Raw genomic sequence first — 20,685 nt, 5'->3', positions numbered from 1 at the left:
TTAAAACACAAAGAACTTCAAGGGGAAAAATCAGGACCCTTGATCAGAAACATTCTGTGCTGTGCTGCTTTGGTGCAGCTAAGGCTCAGGGCCTAAGACTACAAAGGAATTTTACTTCCTTTGCCCCCTGAAGACATTATCAATAAAGACATTGCTAGGAAAGAACTTCTTAGCATCTGGACAAAGTCTTAGCCAGTTACAAAAAAGAAAACATTAAGAGTAATACCTGTCCAGGAAGTGGAAACAAGAGGGCTTTCTTCATTAAAAAAAAAAAAGAAGAAGAAGAACAACTATAAATACAAACATGATTGGGTTTTTCCTTCTATAAACAATTTTTGAAATGCTAAAAGGGTGCCAGCTGAGGTTCTTTTCTTTAGTGAGGCCTCGGGCACACACAGCACCTGAGGGGCCCTCTTTGGGTATTCTTCAGGAGCTGTGGGGCTTGGCTTGATTGTCCGAGAGTCTGGAGTCCAGTGTGCAGAGCAGACTGCTCCATGGGTTTTCACAGACTGGAGCGTCTTCGCCACGCGGAGGTGTCTCCCACACTCCAGCCACTGGCAGGTCACTGACATGCAGGTGCCTGATGATTCCACTGGGGTCAGTTGTGAAGAGGCCTCTGAGAGCAAGGTCAGGACCTTCCAACCACATACCACAATCCCGGGAAGTGTGTTCAGTTAAATCACACACGAGTGTGATGTTCATGTGACCTAAGCCTCCATTCTTCCTTGGTGTACTGATGCAGGCAAGATGGCTAAAGTGGGAGTCCAACGAACCTGCAATGACCTCACAGCTCATGTCATGAAATGCACTGGCTTTGTCACAAGAAGCAACAATTTCTGTAGGACACACAAAGGTGAAATCCAAAGGATAGAAGAAAAGCACTGGGTATTTCTCCTGAAAGTCATCAAGGCTAAGCTCCTGGAACTCTCCATTGGGATGGGCTGTACCTTTAAAATAAGGTGCATGCTGGGTGGCAGCAGGAGCAGAATGTGAAGAACTAGTGCTAAAGGCAAATTTTGCTTGAGTAGAGCCAGACCACAGTCTATTTGTCAAGTGCGTTCTTCTAGAAGCACCAGGTCTAAGGACCACAGAGGCAGAAATGCCCTGAGAGATGGTGCTTGCATGGTGAGCAATTGAGGTCTGGAGCAACCTCTCAGCACCAGACACCATCTGCAAGTGCAAGCAGGAGCTTAGTTTGACCTTTTTAGACATTTTGTATAACTGGGACAATAATGTATCATATCCCGCAGCCAAGGCCAGCTTTTTCGTTGAGCATCACACCCTCAAGGCCCACCCAGATGGTAGCATGCTCAGAAACTGGTTCCTGTTTATTGCTGTATGCTATTCCTTTGAAGTATTTCTCCTCCGTACTATTATGAATAATGCTTATATGGATGCCCTGTTCAGTGGTCATGTTTGGCTTTTTGGTGGTGGTGTCAGGGCTTAAACTTAGGGTCTCATGCATCCTTGGCTTCTTTGCTCGCTTGATGCTCTACCACTTGAGCCACACCTCCAGCCTGGCTTTTTATGAATTTTTTTTTTTTACTTTTTACTATTTTTATTTGAAAATGCTAAAAAAAAAAACAAAAAACAGAGGGGTTACAGTTACATAAGTCAAGTAAAGAATACATTTCCTTTTGGACAATATTACCCCTTCCCTTGCTCTCTCCTAGCTTTTCCCTCTCATCCCCATCCACAAGTTGTGTAGATCATTTTCAGCATAGTGTCCAGTAAGTACCATTGCCACATTTGTTCACCCTTTGTCCCTCTATTCCTTTGCCTTCCCTACATTCCCAAAGACATATAGAAAAACAACTAAGACAAAAAGAAAACAACAGCAAAATAGAAAAAAAACTTATTTCCATTTCCTGGCATTCATTGTGATAAATACTATTTTGTATGATCAGGTGCACATAGCATTGTGCCTTTTTTTTTTTTTTTGCCAGTCCTGGGCCTTGAACTCAGGGCCTGAGCCCTGTCCCTGGCTTCTTTTTGCTCAAGGCTAGCACTCTGCCACTTGAGCCACAGCACCACTTCTGGCCGTTTTCTATATATGTGGTGCTGAAAACTTGAGCCCAGGGCTTCATATATACAAGGCAAGTACTCTTGCCACTAGGCCATATTCCCAGTCCCGCACTGTGTCTTTTTGTTCCTCTCCTAAGAGTATCCTCTTTTGGTCTCATTGTGTGTATACATAGGGACATGTATAATTTATTATGTCCCAATATTTTAGATCTAGCTTCTTCATATGAGAGAAAACATGAATCATTTGTTTCTCACTTGGCTTTTTGCTTGTCATTTTGCAAGATTACAGGTGTGAGCCCTTACACTTGGACATACTTGACTTTTGAAGCAAGTGCTAAGGACGATGAATAAGGGTGGGCAAATCCTGTCTGCTTTACCCTTTTCCCTTCTCTACATGAGGCTGTTCAGTAACTTTCTCTATTTGTCTTTTCAGTCTGTCTTTTTTTCTCAGTAAATGCAGCTTATTCAGAATGAGATTGTTGAGTGTTAGTCTAAGACTGGGTTGTTTTTTTTCAAATGTTTCCCAATAAGTGGTGTGACTTTTGCCAGCTGACACAAATAGGAGATGATCTTGTACAATCGTTCTCCCTTTTCTGAAAAAAAAAAAAAAGGAGTCATTTTCTGAAGTCAGTTTTTAGTCATGAAAAAGATCTGTCTGGTTGGTGGTAGAATTACTTACTTAGTGTGGGCTGAGTACTTCTGGGGACCGGCAAGTCAGGCCAATGCCCAAGGATGGGCACAGTTGGCTCACGTAGGGCCCCATTTCCTGTCCCTCTTTAACCAAGCACTAGCGCCGTCCCTGCCTGCAGCCCTGCTGTCACAGCACTGGCTGACTGGCAGCTTTCTGGCTGTTTGTAAATATTCACTGAAATTCTGGACTGGTTTCCTCACCAGGCTGTTGCTCTCCTGTGGCCCCACAAGGGTTTTCCCACAGGGAGGAAGTTCGAGTCAAAGACTCCCAGATCAGCAGCACTGTCTCCTAAGGCAGAACAGAGCAGGCTCTGGGGGCACAAGCCCAGGCCATGTACTTATCCCTCTGCATCCTCTCTGTGGGCCTCACTTCATGGGCTTTCCAAATTAAATAAGCTAAGAGGGGTGTTGGTGGCTCACACCTGTAACCCTAGCTACCCAGGAGGCTGAGATTTGAGGATCCCACTTGGAAGCCAGCCCAGGCAGAAAAGTCTGTGAGATCCTTATCTCCAGTTAGCCACCAGAAAGCAGGAAATGGCACTGGAGTGCTAACCTTAAAGGAAAAGCTAAGGGACAGTGCTCGCTCATTGAGTTCAAGCCCTAGTTACCAGTCTTGCCTGAGGACACAGTAGTGAAGGAGATAGCTGGGTCTTGGTGGGTCAAGCCTATAATCCTAGCCTCTCAGGAGGCAGAGATTTGAGGCTTGAGATTCAAAACTGGTGGGAGGGGTAGGGAAGACAAATCTGAGAGACTACTGTCTCCAGTTAACCCCCAAAAAGTCGTAAGTGGAAGTGTGGCTCAAATGGTAGAAACATCATCATTAAGGAAAAAAGCTAAGCCAGAGCCCAAGGTCCTGAGTTCAAGCCTGTACCAACATACGCACACACATACACACACACACACACACACACACACACACACACACACACACACACACACCCCACATGGACAAAAGTGAAGGGTATGTCTTGTGTCAACAAGAATACAGACCAGGATCTACACAGAAAGGAATGGGGCTCAGACAATGAGCTGAGACTGTAGTGGGCAGTGCAGGCCTGCAGGAGGGACTCGGGTTCAAGGACTTGCCTGCAGAGCTCTTGATCTGCTCATCTATGTTCTAAACACTTCACTTCCTGAAAGGTGCTGTTCCCTGGTTCTCAAATGGAAGAGTCTCTCCAGCGGGCTCTCCTTGCCCCACGAGGCGCTTGGTTGGTTTTTTTTTTTGGCCAGTCCTGGGCCTTGGACTCAGGGCCTGAGCACTGTCCCTGGCTTCTTCCCGCTCAAGGCTAGCATTCTGCCACCTGAGCCACAGCGCCCCTTCTGGCCATTTTCCATATATGTGGTGCTGGGAAATTGAACTGAGACCTTCATGTGTAGGAGGCAAGCACTCTTGCCATATTCCCAGCCCCCGCTTGGTTGTTTTTGTTTGTTTTGTGTGCTGACCCTGAGGCTTGAACTCAGCTTGGGCACCATCCCTTAGCTTTTTGCTCAAGGCTGGTGCTTTACCACTTGAGCTATAGATCCACTTTCAGCTTCTTTGGGTGGTAAATTGGAGAAAAGTCTCACTGACTTTCTTGCCTGGGCTGGCTCTGAATCGTGACCTTCAGATCGCAGACTCCTGAATGGCTAGGGTTACACACGAGTCTCTGGCCTCTGATAAAATTCTTATTTCTTTCTAGTGTATATTAACTGTACAAAAGGTTTTCATGTGCTGTTTCTGTACATACATATAATGTGCTTTGATCAAATTCACCCCTTCTATGACTCTCTTAGCCCCAACTACTTTCTTTTTTTTTTTTCAGGCTTGATTCAGTTTATTATTCTTGTATAAAAATCCTATGTTGTAGCCCAGCTGGAGCCGGGGCCTCAGCCATAGACTCTGGTGTGGGTTTTCACAAGATGGCCAGTGAATTCCTGATAAGAAGATTTGGTGAACATGGTCTCTCCCCAGAGGTCAGGGGTCAGGTAACTGTAGGTCTTGGAGATGGCATCAAAAGTGGCCTTGATGAAGTTGCCCAAAGTAGCAGCACAGCCCATGGCTGAGGTGTAGCAGTCATCAACACCAGCCATCATTGACAGCTTCTTGGGGACAGAAGCTGAAAGGATCCCAGTGCCTCTGGGTGCGGGGATGAGGCGCACCAGCACAGATCCACAGTGGCCCTACATCTTGGACGGAACAGTGTGAGGCTTGCTGAACTTGTTCCCCCAGTAGCCTCTCTGCACAGGGACAATGGAGAGTTTGGCCAGGATGATGGTCCCTCGGATGGCAGTGGCAACCTCCTTGGGAGCACTTAACACCCAGACTCACATGGCCATTGTAGTCGCCAATGGCTACAAATGCCTTGAACCTGGTGCATTGGCCAGCTCAGGCGTGATCTTCACACTTGTCCTTGAGCGACGCCCCTAGGAAAAAGTCACTAATCTCAGACTCCTTGATGGACAGGGAGAAAAGCTGGATCTCCTCCAAAGACTTGATCTTCATGTCCTTAACCAGGCGGCCCAGTTTGGTGACAGGGATCCATTCCTTGTCTGCGGCCTTGTCTCCATGAGTCCCGCAGCCATGACCCCGGCCTCTTCCACGGCTGCTACCGAAGCCTCCTCGGAAGCTGCCACGGCCTCCCAAACCTGGGCCCTGGGCCCTGGAGCCTCCGAGCCCTCCAGCGGCACCCATGTCATCCGCCCTTTGGTGTTTTCCCAAAAAGAAGCACTTTCTTTTTAAAAATCTTTTTTTTCTAGTGGTACTGAGGTTTGAACTCAAAACACTGTGCTTACTAGGAAGGTGCTCTGCCACATGAGCCATTCCCTGGGTTCTTTTGCTTTTATTTTTCTGGATAGGGTCTTATGTTTTTGCCTGGGGCCAACTTCAGACCACATTCCTCCTACCTGTGGCTCCCATGTGGCTGACATGACAGCCATGCTGGACTACAATCAAGTTGTTGAGATTGGCATCACTAACGTTTTGCCCAGGCCAGCCCTGAACAGAGACCTTCCTCATCTCTGTCTCCTGAGTAGCTACCAGGCAGGTAGGATCCATTGAGGCTTGACCTAGTTTAAAACTTTTGTGTGTGTGTGTGCTAATACTGGAGCTTGAACTCAACAGCCTTGCACCCTTGCTTGGTGCTCTACCATCTGAACCACACCTCCAGTTCTGGCTTTTTGCTGGTTAGTTGGAAGGAAGTGTCTCACATTTGTCTTCCCAGGCTGACTTGGCACAGAGATCCTCATATCTTAGCATCCTCTCAGATCTCCTTCTCCTGACTAGCTAGGATTATAGGCTTGAACCATCAATGCCCCACCTTTTCAAACCATTTTGGGGGATCCTGGGGCTTGAACTCAGGGTCCAAGTGCTGTCCCTAAGCTTTTTCCCCCTCAAGGCTAGAGCTCCACCACTTTGAGCCACAGTGTCACTTCTAGTTTTCTAGTGGTTAATTGGAAATTAGAGGCTCATGGACTGCCCAGGCTGGTTTCAAACCACAATCCTCAGATCTCAGCCCTTGAGTAGCTAGCTAGGATTACAGGCGTGAGCCACCAGTGCTTAGCTTTTATAAACAATCTTTCTTTCTTTCTTTTTTTTTTTTTTTTGTCAGTCATGGGGCTTGAACTCTGTCCCTGAACTCCTCAGCTCAAGGCTAGTGCTCTACCATTTGAGCCACAGCACCACTTATTAAACAATTTTTTTTTTTTCCGGCCAGTACTGGGCCTTGGACTCAGGGCCTGAGCACTGTCCCTGGCTTCTTCCCGCTCAAGGCTAGCACTCTGCCACCTGAGCCACAGCGCCCCTTCTGGTCGTTTTCCATATATGTGGTGCTGGGGAATCGAACCGAGAGCTTCATGTGTAGGAGGCAAGCACTCTTGCCACTAGGCCATATTCCCAGCCCCTTATTAAACAATTTTTAACAAGTTCTGTATTCTACAAAATTCCTGTTGTATTGGAATCTCATGGACCACCTGGTGCAGGAGCCTGCAACACAAGAACTTCTTCCCCCCCTCTGTACTTCACTTTGACAATAAAGAAAAAAAAAATTTAAAGACTTCTTTTCCCTCCTGAAAACTGACGAGTTCATTTGTTAATTTTGATTATGTTACTGTGGGCAAGGGTAGAGGGGAGGGTAATATCCCAATTACAGAACAATGTTTCCCAAACATCTTCTTCATGTTGAGTGGGCTAAGCACTAGTTGGATGGAGACACTCTCTCCAAAAGGAGTCTTCTGGCTTTCATCCTGTGTCCATCAAGGCCCTTACTGTCTGGTGGCCCTCATTCTCCATCCCCTGCCTTTCATCTCCTGTCAGCCTGCCCACACCTGTTCAAGGTGACACTGAGTAGAATCCTCAGAGCATACAGTCATCCCCCTCCTCCATCGCTTTGCTTGCCATCTCCATGGCAGCCCTCAGATCCATTTCATCATGGATATAGTCAAGGAGTGAAACTTCCACATAACATATTAGTTATTGTTAGGATTGTTCCATTTCATTTGTTATTCATTTCTTTTTTAATTAATTTATATTGTCAATGTGATGTACAGAGAGGTTATAGTTTCATACGTAAGGCAGTGAGTACATTTCTTATCCAACTTGTTACCTCCTCCATTATTCTCCCATCTTCCCCCCTCTCCATTTCCCTCCCCTTGTTATTAATTTCTTATTTTTCAGTCACAAGGTAGAAATGCTTATTAAATCTTAGAAATTTTACAGGAAGAATAGACATGCCACTTGCTCTTAATTTTAAATATTTTAAATGTATCATTCACTGTGCTTGCATACAATTTGAGATTTGGAGGCATTTAATTTCCTCTATTATTAACATTTTTTGATTTCACTAAAGAAAAAAATTCAGTATACCTGGCAAATACAGAGGGGAAAAGTAAAGAGACCAGAAAGAGAATAAAACTAAGAAAATTGTCTGGGCTGTGTTTGTGCACCAACAAGCCTTAAACTATCTGCAATTCTACCAACACAGGAATTCAGGTATTATCTTTACTTTTTAAATGCTTTTTAAAGTTCTGGGACTTGGGCTGGGGATATGGCCTAGTGGCAAGAGTGCTTGCCTCGTATACAGGAGGCCCTGGGTTCGATTCCCCAGCACCACATATACAGAAAATGGCCAGAAGTGGCGCTGTGGCTCAAGTGGCAGAGTGCTAGCCTTGAGCGGGAAGAAGCCAGGGACAGTGCTCAGGCCCTGAGTCCAAGGCCCAGGACTGGCTAAAATAAAAATAAAGTTCTGGAACTTGAAATCAGAGACTGGGCTTTTCCCCTCAAGGCTAATAGTGTTCTACCACAGTGCCACTTTCAGCTTTTTGCTGCTTAATTGGAAACAAGAGTCTCTTGACTTTCCCTAGGCTAGCTCCTAACCATGACTCTCAGATCTCAGCCTCCTGAGTAGCTAGGATTACAGGCCTGAGCCACCAGCACTTGGCCTATAAGATACACTTTGAAAGTATGATTTCAATATATTTTACTAAAATCATAGCTTATATCAAAACATATGCAAATGTAGATGATATAGTTTTTTATTTCTTTATTGTCAAAGTGAAATACATGTTATTAATTTCTTACTGTGCCTAATTTATAAATCATCATTAGCTGGGTGCTGGTGGCTTATGCCTAGAATCTTGGCTACTCACAAGGCTGAGATCTAAGGATCCAGGTCCAGGCAGAGAACTGTGTGAGATGGTTATCTTCAACTAACAAACTAATAGCTGAAAGTGGAGATGTGGCTCAACTGTAGAGCATTAGCCTTGAGCAGACTAAGCTAAACGAGAGCATGAGGCCCTAAGTTCAAGCCCAAGTACTGAAGTGCCAGACACGTGAACCCCATTTTAGAATTAAACCCTGAGCCAATCAGATTTGTACCTGTGTCCTAATCTTGCTTGCACACCTGATTGTTGTAACCTTGTTCTTTGCCTTTATAAGCCCTGTGTAATCACAGCTCGGGGCTTCCTCCTAACCTCCGCTGTGTCGGTGGGTAGGACGAGGCCCGAGTTGCAGCTCGCTTAAATAAAGCCTTGCCTTGCTTTTGCATTTCGGAAATGTCTGAGTCTCGGTGGTCTTTTTGGTGGTGGTCTTGCAACTTGGCACAACAGTACTAGCACCAAAAAAGACAAAACAAAACAAAAACACTTTTATCATAGGTAGAGGAAGAAGAACGGAGAATACATAGGTCCAGTGCTATCCTCACTTCCAGGAATGCATTAGGGGTCTGGAGTGTACCCCTAAGGCCAGTAGCCTGGTCCTCACTAAGCAGTCATACTGATAGCAGTAGTAAATGGAGCAGCAGTTTCCATGCTTTAATCAGGATTATCCGGGCACAATGTCAGAGTTCAGACTTGTGGGCAAGCACCATGTCTGCAGAGCAGTCCGTGGGCCCTGGGCAAAAGAGGAACTGGGGCAGAGAGGAAGCCGCCCTGTTCTCCAGTCTGAGCTCTGTGAATTCCCAGCTTCCTGTGGCTTTTCACAGACAGGGAGCTGGCCTGACAAGTCCCCCGGGGTTGCTGTGCTTGTGTTCATGGTACCAAGTAGGGAATGTCCAACCTGTGGTAGGTACCAGCCCATGCTTCCTGGATGGAGGAATGGTTGTGTGTGTGTGTGTGTGTGTGTGTGTGCGCGCGCGCACATGTGCACACACTGCCACTGGAACCTGAACTCAGACCCTTGCATTTTCACCTGACTTTTCACTGAAGGCTGATGCTCTACCACTTGAGCCACATCCCCACTTCCAGCTTTTTGCTGGTTAATTGGAGATAAATCTCTCAGATTTCTCTGCCCAGATCCTCAGATCTCAGCTTCCTGAGTAGCTAGGATTACAGGTGTGAGCCTGGCTGACCTCATTCACAGCCAGCCTTCCTTCAGGAGGGCCTGACTCAGGTGGATGTGCTTACTCCCAAGTATGTGTTTACTCATTTTTAAAATTTTTGTTTGTTTTTGGAGGGGTGTTGTTGCTGCGGTTGTTTGGCTGTAACAGGGTTTGAAATCTGGCAGGGTTTTGCAGTTGCTAGGTAAGTGCTTTATCTCATGAACTGCTCCTGCAGCCCCCTTCTCTAAAAAAATTGAAGATCTCTTGAAAACTGCCCCAGGATTTCTGAGTCCCTCGAGGCCTTACTTCCTGGTGGTTTCCTCTGGCTAGACAGTCTGTCTCTGCTCCCACTGAATGAGTTCAGCTTGTGGGGCCTCATCATCCCACACATCCTTCTGCCGTAACTTTACTCAAACAGGCTCCAGTTTCACGAGCCCTCGCCCACGCTGGGCCCTGGTGATCTGTACCGATGACAGGAACTGTGAACCATGGGGAAGAGGCAGGCACACTGCCATAGCACCAAACATTAGACAACCCAGGGTCTTTTGGCTTTTTGAAACAAGGTCTCAGTATGTACATGACTCCAGCATTAAACTGAGCCTGAGCTGCACAGGATAATTAAGAAATCCTCCTATTCAGGAGGATTACAGATGTGCACCATGACCAGCAGGATAACCTTGCTTTTTCAAAATTTCATTTATTTCTCTGTGTTCTAGTAGTCGGGCTGGAACTCAGGGCCTTGTACTCTCTCCATTTGCTTGCTCACAGATGGTGCTTTACCACTAGAGCCACACCTCCAGTCTGGCATATGAATTGAAGATGGAGTCTTGAGGACTTTTCTCCCTGGGCTGGCTTCAAACCACAATCTTCAGGCCTCAGCCTCCTACATATTGGAATTACAGACATGAGCCACCAATACCCATCTGAAACTGTTTTTGGTGGTTTTGTTTTTTTTGGGGGGGAGGGTAGTGGTGGTTGTGGCTGTAGGGCTTGAATTTGGGGTCTGGGTACTGTCCCTGAGCTCTTTTGCTCAAGGCTAGCACTCTACCACTCTGAGCCACAGCTCCACTTCCGGTTTTCTGGTGGTTCATTGGAGATAAGAGTCTCACTGCCTTTCCTACCCAGGCTGGGCTTTGAACAGCGATCCTTAGATTTCAGCCTCCTGAGTAGCTAGGATTACAGACATGAGCCACCCGCAACTGGCCTGATACATCCCTCAGCCTCTCTACCACTTGAGCCACCGCTACTTCTGGCTTTTTCTGTTTATGTGGTACTGAGGAATTGAACCCAGAGCCTCATGCATGCTAGGCAAGCACTCTACCACATTCCCAGCCCCTGATGCTATTTTTTGAAAGATCTACATCTTCCACGTGGCTTGGGCATCTTCTGTGTTCCTGAAATAACGAATGCCTTCCTTTCTTCTCGAAGTCTAGCTCCCTTGAAAGGGCTGAGAGTCAGGAAGCTGTCAGGGAAAGAAGAGAGGGAAAAGAGAAAGGAGGAAACAATTTGGAGGTAGTGACTGTCTGAGCCTAGCTCCACTGCCTCCCATGTCCAAACCCTCATACTAGCAAGCCATAATAGAATCCCCACTTGGGTCTGGGGAGCTGTGAGCCAACACTCCCCAGGTCAGGCTTGAAAGGAAAAAGCTGCTGTGCCCCTCAGGGGCAGAGCAGCGAGGAGTGGATTATCATTGCTTGTGGACCCAGGCAGCCTTGAAGCCTTCCCACCAGCCAGACATGACATGGGGAGTGCAGGGGAGTTTTCCACTGGCTTAGAGCAGCAGCAAGTACAAAAGGCCTTCCATAGCCCCATGTTTCCCACATCCCGAGGGGCGTGGCAGAGGCTGAAGGATCCCGGGCCTGGGAGTTCAGATCCAGAGTGAGGTGCAGACAAGATGCAGTGCCACTCAGGAGGTGCTGACATGTGCAAATGACAAAGACCAGAGTTTCCCATCCCAAATCACACGGCCAGATGCCACCGAGGAGAGAGGTGGGATGCATTGCCAACTGAGTCTCAGTCTCTGAAGGAACTGAGCTCTCAAAACTTTTAAGTTCTGGCCTAGACAGAAGTTTGTTCTAGAAGGAAGTGTGCTATTAACACATGTCTCACCTCACACCTTTGGGTGTGATTCCCACCTGGTGTCAGCAAGTGTTTAGTAACTTTTTGTTCTTTCTCAGTGGGTATTATTCTCCTCAAGGTAGGTCAACATACTTAAATTTATTTTCCACTCTATTCTATTGATTTTTGTCTCAACTGACCATTTTTGTTGTTCATTTTATTTATTGCTTGTGTTTTTTTTCCTTGGGCTATGTGAGTCTTGGACTTCATGTTCACTTTTATATAGATTTTCTATTAAGTTTGTTGATAGGACCTCTCTCTCCATTTCATTTCCTTTGCTTACCAACATTGCCCCCTTAATTTAATAGTAGGAGCACCCCTCCTCTAGTTCCTATGAAGATAGATGATTCCATTCTCAGAGAAGTTCTCTGGGCATTATGAGTGACTCACTCACAGGGATATAAAAAGCTACTCTTTGTTTCAAAGATCATCACACTCTGTGAGCTCTGTTACCCAATTCAGGCAGGTCAGGCTGAGGCTAGATTCCAGCAGGGATGTATGAGGGTTGATTTCACATGGCAACATGTGAAACAACAAGTGCCCAGGCACTTGGTCAAACATAATTCTGCATGTCTCTGTGAGGGTGTTGTTTCTGGATGGCACTAACAATGGAATCAATAAATCTCTAATATAACTGAGCCTCATCCAATGAGTTGGAAGCCAGGACAGAGTATTAATAAGAGCCAGGCACTGGTGATTCACATCTGTAATAGCTATTCAGGTGGCTGAGATCTGAGAATCATGGCTCAAAGCTAGCCTGGGCAGGCATGTCAGTGAGACTCTTATCTTCAATTAGCCATCAGAAAACTGGAAGTGGAGCTGTGGCTCAAAGTGGTAGAGCTCTATCCTTGAGCAAAAGAACTCAAGAATAGTCAGTGCCCAGGCTCTGAGTTCAAGCACCAGGATGAGAAAAGAAAGCTACTAAGAGGGAACTCCTGACTGGCTGCCTGGCTGGCACAGTGGTCTCTGCTGCCTTCAGACTCAGATGGAAACACAGTTTCTCTCTGGGTCTCAAGTCTGCTGGCTTCTGAGTGGACAACAGAGGCTCTCCTGGCTCGTGGGCCTTCAGAGAGACTGGACTGCACCATCCGCTCCCCTGGCTCTCTAGCTTGCCAGCTGTAGTCTTGGGATTCAGGTTCCCAAACAGTGTGAGCCAATGCCTTGTGATATATAGTATCCATCATTCTCTGGAGAGCCCTCACAGAACAGATCCTCCCCGCCGCTTTGCTCATCCTCCTGTTCCCAGGCCGCAGCCCAACACAGTGACTCATGCTAGAACACATCTCAGCCTAAGCTTCTCCCATGCTAGAGAGCGAGGACTGCGCTGGGGTTTGGCTCTCCAGCGTGGTTCACGTGGCAGGTGAGAGTTAGTGTTTATCCTCCAGCCTAATGAAGCAAATATATATCAACCAGCAGTTTTTTTAGTCTTCTTTCCCAAGTGGGTAGCAGTGACCTTCTGTAGCCTCTGGCTTTAAGCCCCCTCATCTGTGTGAGACAGCCCACAGGAGCTGAAAGGCATCTACTGCCGTATTCAGGTCCTAGGACCCAGCAATGTTAGTCTCAACTTTCTTCACACATTTGCTTCCATTTTTCCATTCTGGTTCTTAAAAATGCATAGGCCTCTATTTTCCTAAAGTGTTACTTTTTTTTGCTATAAAATAGACAACGTTCATGTGTGTTGATTTTGTGTGTGTGTGTGTGTGTGTGTGTGTGTGTGTGTGTGTGTGTGTGTGTGTGCCAGCTATGGGGCTTGAGCTTAGAGCCTGGGTGCTATCCTTGAGCACTTTAGCTCAAGGATAATGCTCTACCACTTAGAGCCACAGTGCTACTTCCGGTTTTATAGTGGTTGATTGGAGATAAAGAGTTTCGTGGACTTTTCTGCCCAGGCTGGCTTTGAACCATGATCATAAACTCTCATGCCTCCTGAGTAGTTAGGATTATAGGCCACTTGCACTAGGCGTCCCTGAGCTTTTTTGCTCAAAGCTAGTGCTCTACCACTTGAGCCACAGATCCACTTTCAGCTTTTCGGTAGTTAGGGAGAAGAGTCTCACAAATTTTCCTGCCCAGCTGGCTTCAATCCTGATCCTCAGATCTCAGCCTCCTGAGAGATAGGATTACAGGTGGGAGCCACCTGTTTTTAATCAAACTCCCTCATCCCTTAAGACTCTAAGCCCTCTTACCACTCAGCAGTTACTACACATCTCCAGCTTGTCTCTGCTCTCCTGCTTTGTCTAAAAATTTCCCTAACCCAAAATGAAAAAGAAAAACTCTACATTTTCTACTAAGAATCTAATGGCTGTTATGTTGAAATCTGTGATCAAGTATGAGTTTTTGTGAATGGGGTGTAGTAGTGCTCCAGCTTTGTTCTTTGCCACATGAGGCTAGCCTACTTTTGAGAGAGCACTTGTTGCCAAGACTGTTCTTTACCCCATTGAACTGTCTAGGCTTATTTGTCAAAAAATCATTCAGGCCATAAATGTGAGAGTTTATTTCTGAGCTCTTGATTCTGTTTCCTTCTATCCATCTGTCCTTCCACCGTAACAGTCTTCTTTACCTTTGCCGTGGTAGTGTACAGTTCTTCCTTTCCAACTGTTCTGGATTCCATTCATTTTCATGTGAATTCTAGCATCTGCTTGTCAATTTCTGCAAAAAGCCAGCTGGAATCATGACAAGGATTGTGTGGAATGTACAACCATCTTAACTATTGCCTTCTAGTCAATAAGCATAATCTTTAAACTTAGATAGCCTTTAACTTAATCTTATGTTTTTTAACTTTTAATATGCAAATCTTAGGTGTTGGTGGTTCACACCTATAATCTCAGCTACTGAAAGACTACTGAGCTACTGAGGCTGAGATCTGAGGATAGAGGTTCAAAACCAGCCTGGAAAGAAAAGTCTGAGATTCTGTATCCCTAATTAAGCAGCAAAATGCCAGAAATAGAGGAGGTATGGCTCATTGGTAGAATGCCAAACTTGAAAAAAAAAAAAAAGCCAAATAAGAGCACAAGGCCCTGAGTTCAAGCTATAGTACCAGCATGATTATGCTGGTAATGTGCTTATTACCATGATTATGGTAATAAGCAGCAAATTTTATACTTTTTAAGCTTATTCCCAGATACTCCCTAACATTATGGCAATTGCATTTTTTTTCATTTTATTTTTGGACTATTCAACTGCTATTGAATAGAAGAAGTGCAGTTGGTTTTTGTATATTAATGTTGTGTGCTGAAACTTGAGTTCATTTATTAGCTCTAATAGGTATTTTTGTGTAGATTCTTTAGAATTTTCTACAAGATCATGCTACCCAGAATTTTCTTTCTTCCCAAGCTGGATGCCCCCCTTTCTCTCTCTGTCTGTCTCTGTCTCTCTCCAGTATGCCTCCTTCTGTCTACCTTTCCTATCTCCAGTACAACATGAGCAGAGGTGGAGGTACAGACATCATAACCTTGTTCCCAATTTTGGGGGGAAGCATCTTCTACTGTTTAGTATGCTTAAAATATTTTTGGATAAGTCATTGTATGAACTGAAAGTTACCTTTTTCTTGGGTAAATATATTGTGGATATAAGTTCCACTTTACAAAGTATTTTCAAGCAATTTTTCTACAGTAGCATTTGTATCTAGTCATCTTCAGATTCAGTTGCATTAATTTTCATATTTAATAAGCACTGGGGAAGAGGAAGACCTCCAAACTCTATCTTCTTAATGGGGCACTCAGCGGGTCTGTGGCCATCAAGTTCTAAATCATATTTACCTTTTGCCCAAACTGTATGATAAATTCCTCATTTGTTCTAAGAGGATCTCAGCTAGATCACACATTCCAACTGACCCATTGTTCATTTTACCTGTATGTGATACTGTTATTATAACACCAAATTAGAAGGAAGCTCTGTAACCAAGGCAACCGTGGTTGTACTGTCTTGTCTTGGTGTCGGTCGTTTTCCTGCCTGCTGCTCTCAATGGTGTTGGTTTATCGTGCACAGATCAAAGCCTTCTGCAGACTTAACATGCTATCCTCTCCTCATCTCAAACAATAAAGACTTACATCAGCATCTTCAAAGAATCACACGTCTCTGTGGACAGGTGTCACATCAGGATGACATGCACATACTTAACTTACCTGCCCACTGCTTTATAGAATATATGAATCTCATATCACTTCTGCCATAACTACTGCTTTACAGAATATATGAATATTGGTGGAATCTGCCAGTTCTTTATCATCAGATTCTCTTCTCCCAGGATGGAAATACAGTACCTTTATTGCTTGGGCAGATTATGAAAGAAATTAAGCTACTAGGCAGAATAACATGGGCCTACAGCCCCAGTTGTTCAGAAGGCCAAGACAGGAGTATCACTAGTGTTCTGGAGTTCAAAGCCAGCCTGGACAACATAGCAAAGAAAAGGTCTCACTGTAGCACAGGTTGGCCTTAGTCCTGGGCTTACGGGTGTGTGCCTTCAGGCAGGCTGTACCAGCTCATCTCAGCTTCTGCACAGCCCTTCCTGTAGGAAGCAGCCCATCCTGCCTTTCTCTTCACCGTTTCCCATAGGTTTTGCCTCATATCTGATGCTCTGGGCTACAGATTATTTTGGAATCTGTAAAGTATCTGCACATTTTTATTGGAAAGGGACATTTCTGAGTTTTTAAATTCTTGCTTTCTTGATGTTCTTTTAGTTTCCCAAAGGTGCAAATGCAGACTCTTACATACTTGCTCATACCAAATGTCTGAATGAAGTCATGTTGACCTAAAACCCCACCCACCATTTCTAGAACAGTTCGCTCAGTCCTTGACCATGAGCAGGAAAAGTTTTATTAGAAACACACTGGGGATTTTGGAGACAGGACTAGTGAAGTTTGTGTAGTTAAACAGAAACTTGACTTGCCAATCTAGATTAAAGATAGGACACTCACAAGGTTAAAAAATGGGGGAGGGGGGAATGAGGGACAAGGTAACACACAGTACAAGAAATGTATCCAATGCCTAGTGTATAAAACTGTAACCTCTCTGTAATTCAGTTTGATAATAAAAATATATTAAAAAAAAGGTTAAAAAATAACAACTGAGTGAGGGGATTCTACATTTTACTATTCAGCAAGATTGTGGTTACTGTTGGTAGCGTTAGCTTAGTTCATGATTAGAATACTGTTTCCTCTGTGCCTCTATTTCTTGGGAGTAATAAGCCCACCTACATTTGCTTTTTCTGTGTGGATATCAGTAGGGGAGCTTGAACTCAGGACCTGGGTAATGTCCCTGAGCTTTTTTGCTTTACCACTTGAGCCATGGCTCTACTTCTAGTATTTTGCTGGTTAACTAAAGATAAAGAGTGTCACGGACTTTTCCTGCCTGAGCTGGCTCTGAACTGTGATCCTCAGATTCCAGTCTATTGAGTAACTAGGATTACACATGTGAGCCACTGGCACCAAGCCTTCATATCTACTTTTTAAAAGGCTGAAATGAGGTTTACTATATGAAAGCTTACTATATGATATATTTCTGATTTTCTCAAGAATTTAGAATCTCTATATTTTAAGAAGTATAGTGGTTCAAAGCCAGCCCAGGCCCACAGTTCAAGCCTCAGTACTGGTTCCTATGTGCACGCGCTTGTGCACATGTGCGCGCACACACACACACTGAAGTGAGTGAAACTTGTGTCTGCTTTGCTCAAGCTGAGAAAGGCTGGTGATGGATCCATTGTTGACAAGAACAGGACTCAGAATGTCAGGTGCTAGGGCTGGGAATGTGGCTTAGCAGTAGAGCATTTGCCTAGCATGCATGAAGCCCTGGGTTCCATACAAACAGAAAAAGCCGGAAGTGGCACTGTGGCTCAAGTGGTAGAGTGCTAACTTTGAACAAAAGAAGCCAGGGACAGTGCCCGAGCCCTGAGTTCAAGCCCCAGGACTGGCAAAAAAAAAAGAAAGAAAGAAAGAAAAAAGCCCCAAGCCAGGTGCTGTAGTGAGCCCAAGGGCAGAGGGTAGTGTAGGTAGTATAGATGCCTTGGGCTTGTGGGAGTAAACCATGGAGGATGCCAAGGTTAGACAGACGGGGAATACAAGAGCTCAATCTGGAGAGGGGAGGAAGAGTGGGGGATGAGGTCAAGATTATGCCTCAATTTCCAACACTTGGGGCAGTTTCCACTCATGTGAGCTGTTCAGCCGCCACAGTAGGATTTGGCAGACACTGCTTTATGCATTTCATGGTAAACCTCCTTGGGAACAGCACCTCTAGGGACATAGAAGAGTTAACCTTTACCTCAGCTCACCTTAGGAGAGCTCTAGAGTCCTGATGGCCACCCTCAGAGTTGACCCAATCTAAGTGACAGGGAAAATGCTTGGCCCTCATTATCCACTCACTGGATATGAGCTGCCCCCAAGGGAAGGCACTTATGGGAGGAAGCCTAATTGAGACATTAACTGCCAAGATGCGGAGAGCTAGTACAGTGAGTGCTGGTGTAGACAGTGCCCCACTCATTCCCCTGCTCAATAATCCCAAATCATGTGGGCACTGGTGGCTCATGCTGGTGGCTCTAGATACTCAGGAAGATAAGATCTGAGGATCATGGTTCCAAGCAAGCCTAAGCAGGAAAGTCTATAAGATTATTTTTTTGGGGGGGAGGGGGGGAGTGTGGTCATGGGGCTTGAACTCAGGGCCTAGGTGCTCTCCCTGAGCTTTTCTGCTCAAGGCTAGCACATTACCACTTTGAGCAACAGCTCTACTTCCACTTTTCAGGTGGTTAGTTGGAGATAAGAATCTAACGAACTTCCTGCCTGGGCTGGCTTTGAACTGTGATCCTCAGATTTCAGCCTCCTAAGTAGCTAACATTACCAGCATGAGCCACCTTGCACTAGCTACCAGAAATTCTTATCTCCAACCTGTCACCAAGAAACTGGAAATGGTGTTGTAGAACAGGTGGGAGAGTGCTTGCCTAAAATGAAAAAGCTAAAGCACAGTATCCAGGCTCTTGAGTTCAGGCCCCAGTAACATCCCCACTCTCACACATGCATACACACCCATATACAACACACACATACACAAAAATCACAGCAGAGCTGGGAATGTGGCTTAGTGGTAGAGTGCTCGCCTAGCACGCATGAAGCCCAGGGTTTGATACCACAGCACCACATACACAGAAAAAGCCAGAAGTGGCACTGTGGCTCAAGTGGTAGAGTGCTAGCCTTGAGTGAAAGAAGCTTAGGAACAGTGCTCAGGCCCTGAATCTAAGCCCTGGGACTGGAAAAAAAAAAGAATCACACAAAATCCATCGTTTTAATATAGATAATTCATTATTAGCATTTTCACATTATTTTACAGACACTGACTCCAGTTCCAAAACATTAATGTCACACCAAAAGTAAATGCATTTCTATCACTGTAGAGCAAGCAACACCTGTGTTCCCCTGGAGGCAGGCCTGTCACAGCCAGGGAGGGCAGGGCTAATGGCTGCAAACAGCCAGGGAATCAATGCAGAAGCCAGGCTGGCTGGCTTTCTGTATCCTGTTACTGAATGAAGATATTTTCTTTTGGTGGTTCTGATTTATGTTTGGGAGTCACCAGAGATGCTAAATACCTGTCCTGAGGGTCCACGCCCCACTTCAGGAGCAAACAGAAGCCACATGGAGCACAACCCACCACACCCTCTTAGTATTTTGTTGTACTAATTTGTTTTTTGTTATGTGGTTGGTGTCTCTGTGTGTGAGTCTATACATGTTTGTGTGTGCGCATGTGCACGCGTGTGAGTGTATGCATGTTTGTGTGCACATGTGTGCATGTGTGCGTGTGTATGTGTGTACTGGGGTTTGAAGTCAGGGCCTGGGCACAATCCCTTAGTTTTTTCTGCTCAAAGCTGGTGCACTACCACTTGAATCACACTTCCAATTCCAGCTTTTTGCTAGTAATTGGAAGTAAGAGTCTCATGGACTTTCTTACCTACCCTAGCTAACCATGTCCCGAGATGTCAGCCTCCTGAGTAGCCTGGATTACAGGCGTGAGTCACCAGCACCCAATATGCACCAAATTTTTGGGCAACTGTGATTAAATAAACCTAATTGCCAGCTCCACCAGGAGCAGGCAACCACTGGCTAAGGATATCCCAAACCTCTCTTTATGACTCTGGAGCACAGATACTTTGCAAGAAATGTCTTACTTTGTTTTCTTTTGCAGTGGTACCAACATTTTAACTCAGAGCTTCATGCTTGCTTGGCAGGCACTTTACCACTTAAGCCACAATTCCAGCTTAGCTTTTTGTTGGCTATTTGGGAGATGGGAGTCTCACAGAATTTTCTGCTCAGGCTAGTCACCAACAAATCCTTCTGATCACAGCCTTCTGAATAGCTAGAATTACAGGGATAAGCCTCTTTTGCCCAACTTATTCTATCACTGAAATACAACCCATTTAACAGATGAGAAACTGAAGCTAAGACAGGAAAGCAACACACGCAGGTGCACAGATTCATTCCCTGCAGGCCCCTAATTCTGTATCCCCTTTCTATGTTGTTCTACCACAACATAGGAACTCTTTTTCTACCCCAAGTGGAGAATTTAACAGCCAACAACTATGGTCTCTTCTCTAGGGCTGAGTCCATGGCAAAGCAACAGGCACATCAGCTGCTCTGATTCTCAGCCCCATCTGGTGAACAGGCTCAGGCAGGACCAGGGAAAATGGCATTTATTTTCTATAAAAGCAACATTTACTATCATCAACTAATACCACTTAAAGAGAGTGAATGCTTGTGGTCCCAGACACTTGGGAGGTAGAGACAGTAGGATCACAGTCCCAGACTAAGTTATCAGTAGACTTTTATGTGAAAAAAAAAAAAAAAAAAAAGCAATTGGTAGAGCATGTGCCTAGTAAGCAAAAGGTCCTTAGTTCAATCCCTAGTTCATGCAAGCATGCACACACAACATTTTTCTGAAAATGCATTCCTCTTCTTTTTTTGTTGTTATTGGAGTTCATACTGGAATTTGAAGTCAGGGCCTTGCACTCTACTCATAGTTGGCAATCTACCACTTGAGCCTTACTTCTATTTCCAGCCTTTCGCTGATTAACTGGAAACAAAAGTCTTAC

General features: G+C 45.2%; 2 pseudogenes; both read right to left on the bottom strand.

Annotated features, from left to right (window-relative positions):
* On the bottom strand, positions 1-1,170 carry LOC125353691 (annotated as a pseudogene).
* Positions 1,171-4,581: 3,411 nt separating this feature from the next.
* LOC125353690 lies at positions 4,582-5,631 on the bottom strand (annotated as a pseudogene).
* Positions 5,632-20,685: the final 15,054 nt, after the last annotated feature.

Source organism: Perognathus longimembris, chromosome 6, assembly GCF_023159225.1.
Source record: "Perognathus longimembris pacificus isolate PPM17 chromosome 6, ASM2315922v1, whole genome shotgun sequence".
In the NCBI taxonomy this organism is placed as follows: domain Eukaryota; kingdom Metazoa; phylum Chordata; class Mammalia; order Rodentia; family Heteromyidae; genus Perognathus; species Perognathus longimembris.
This window is presented reverse-complemented; position numbering and strand designations above follow the sequence as displayed.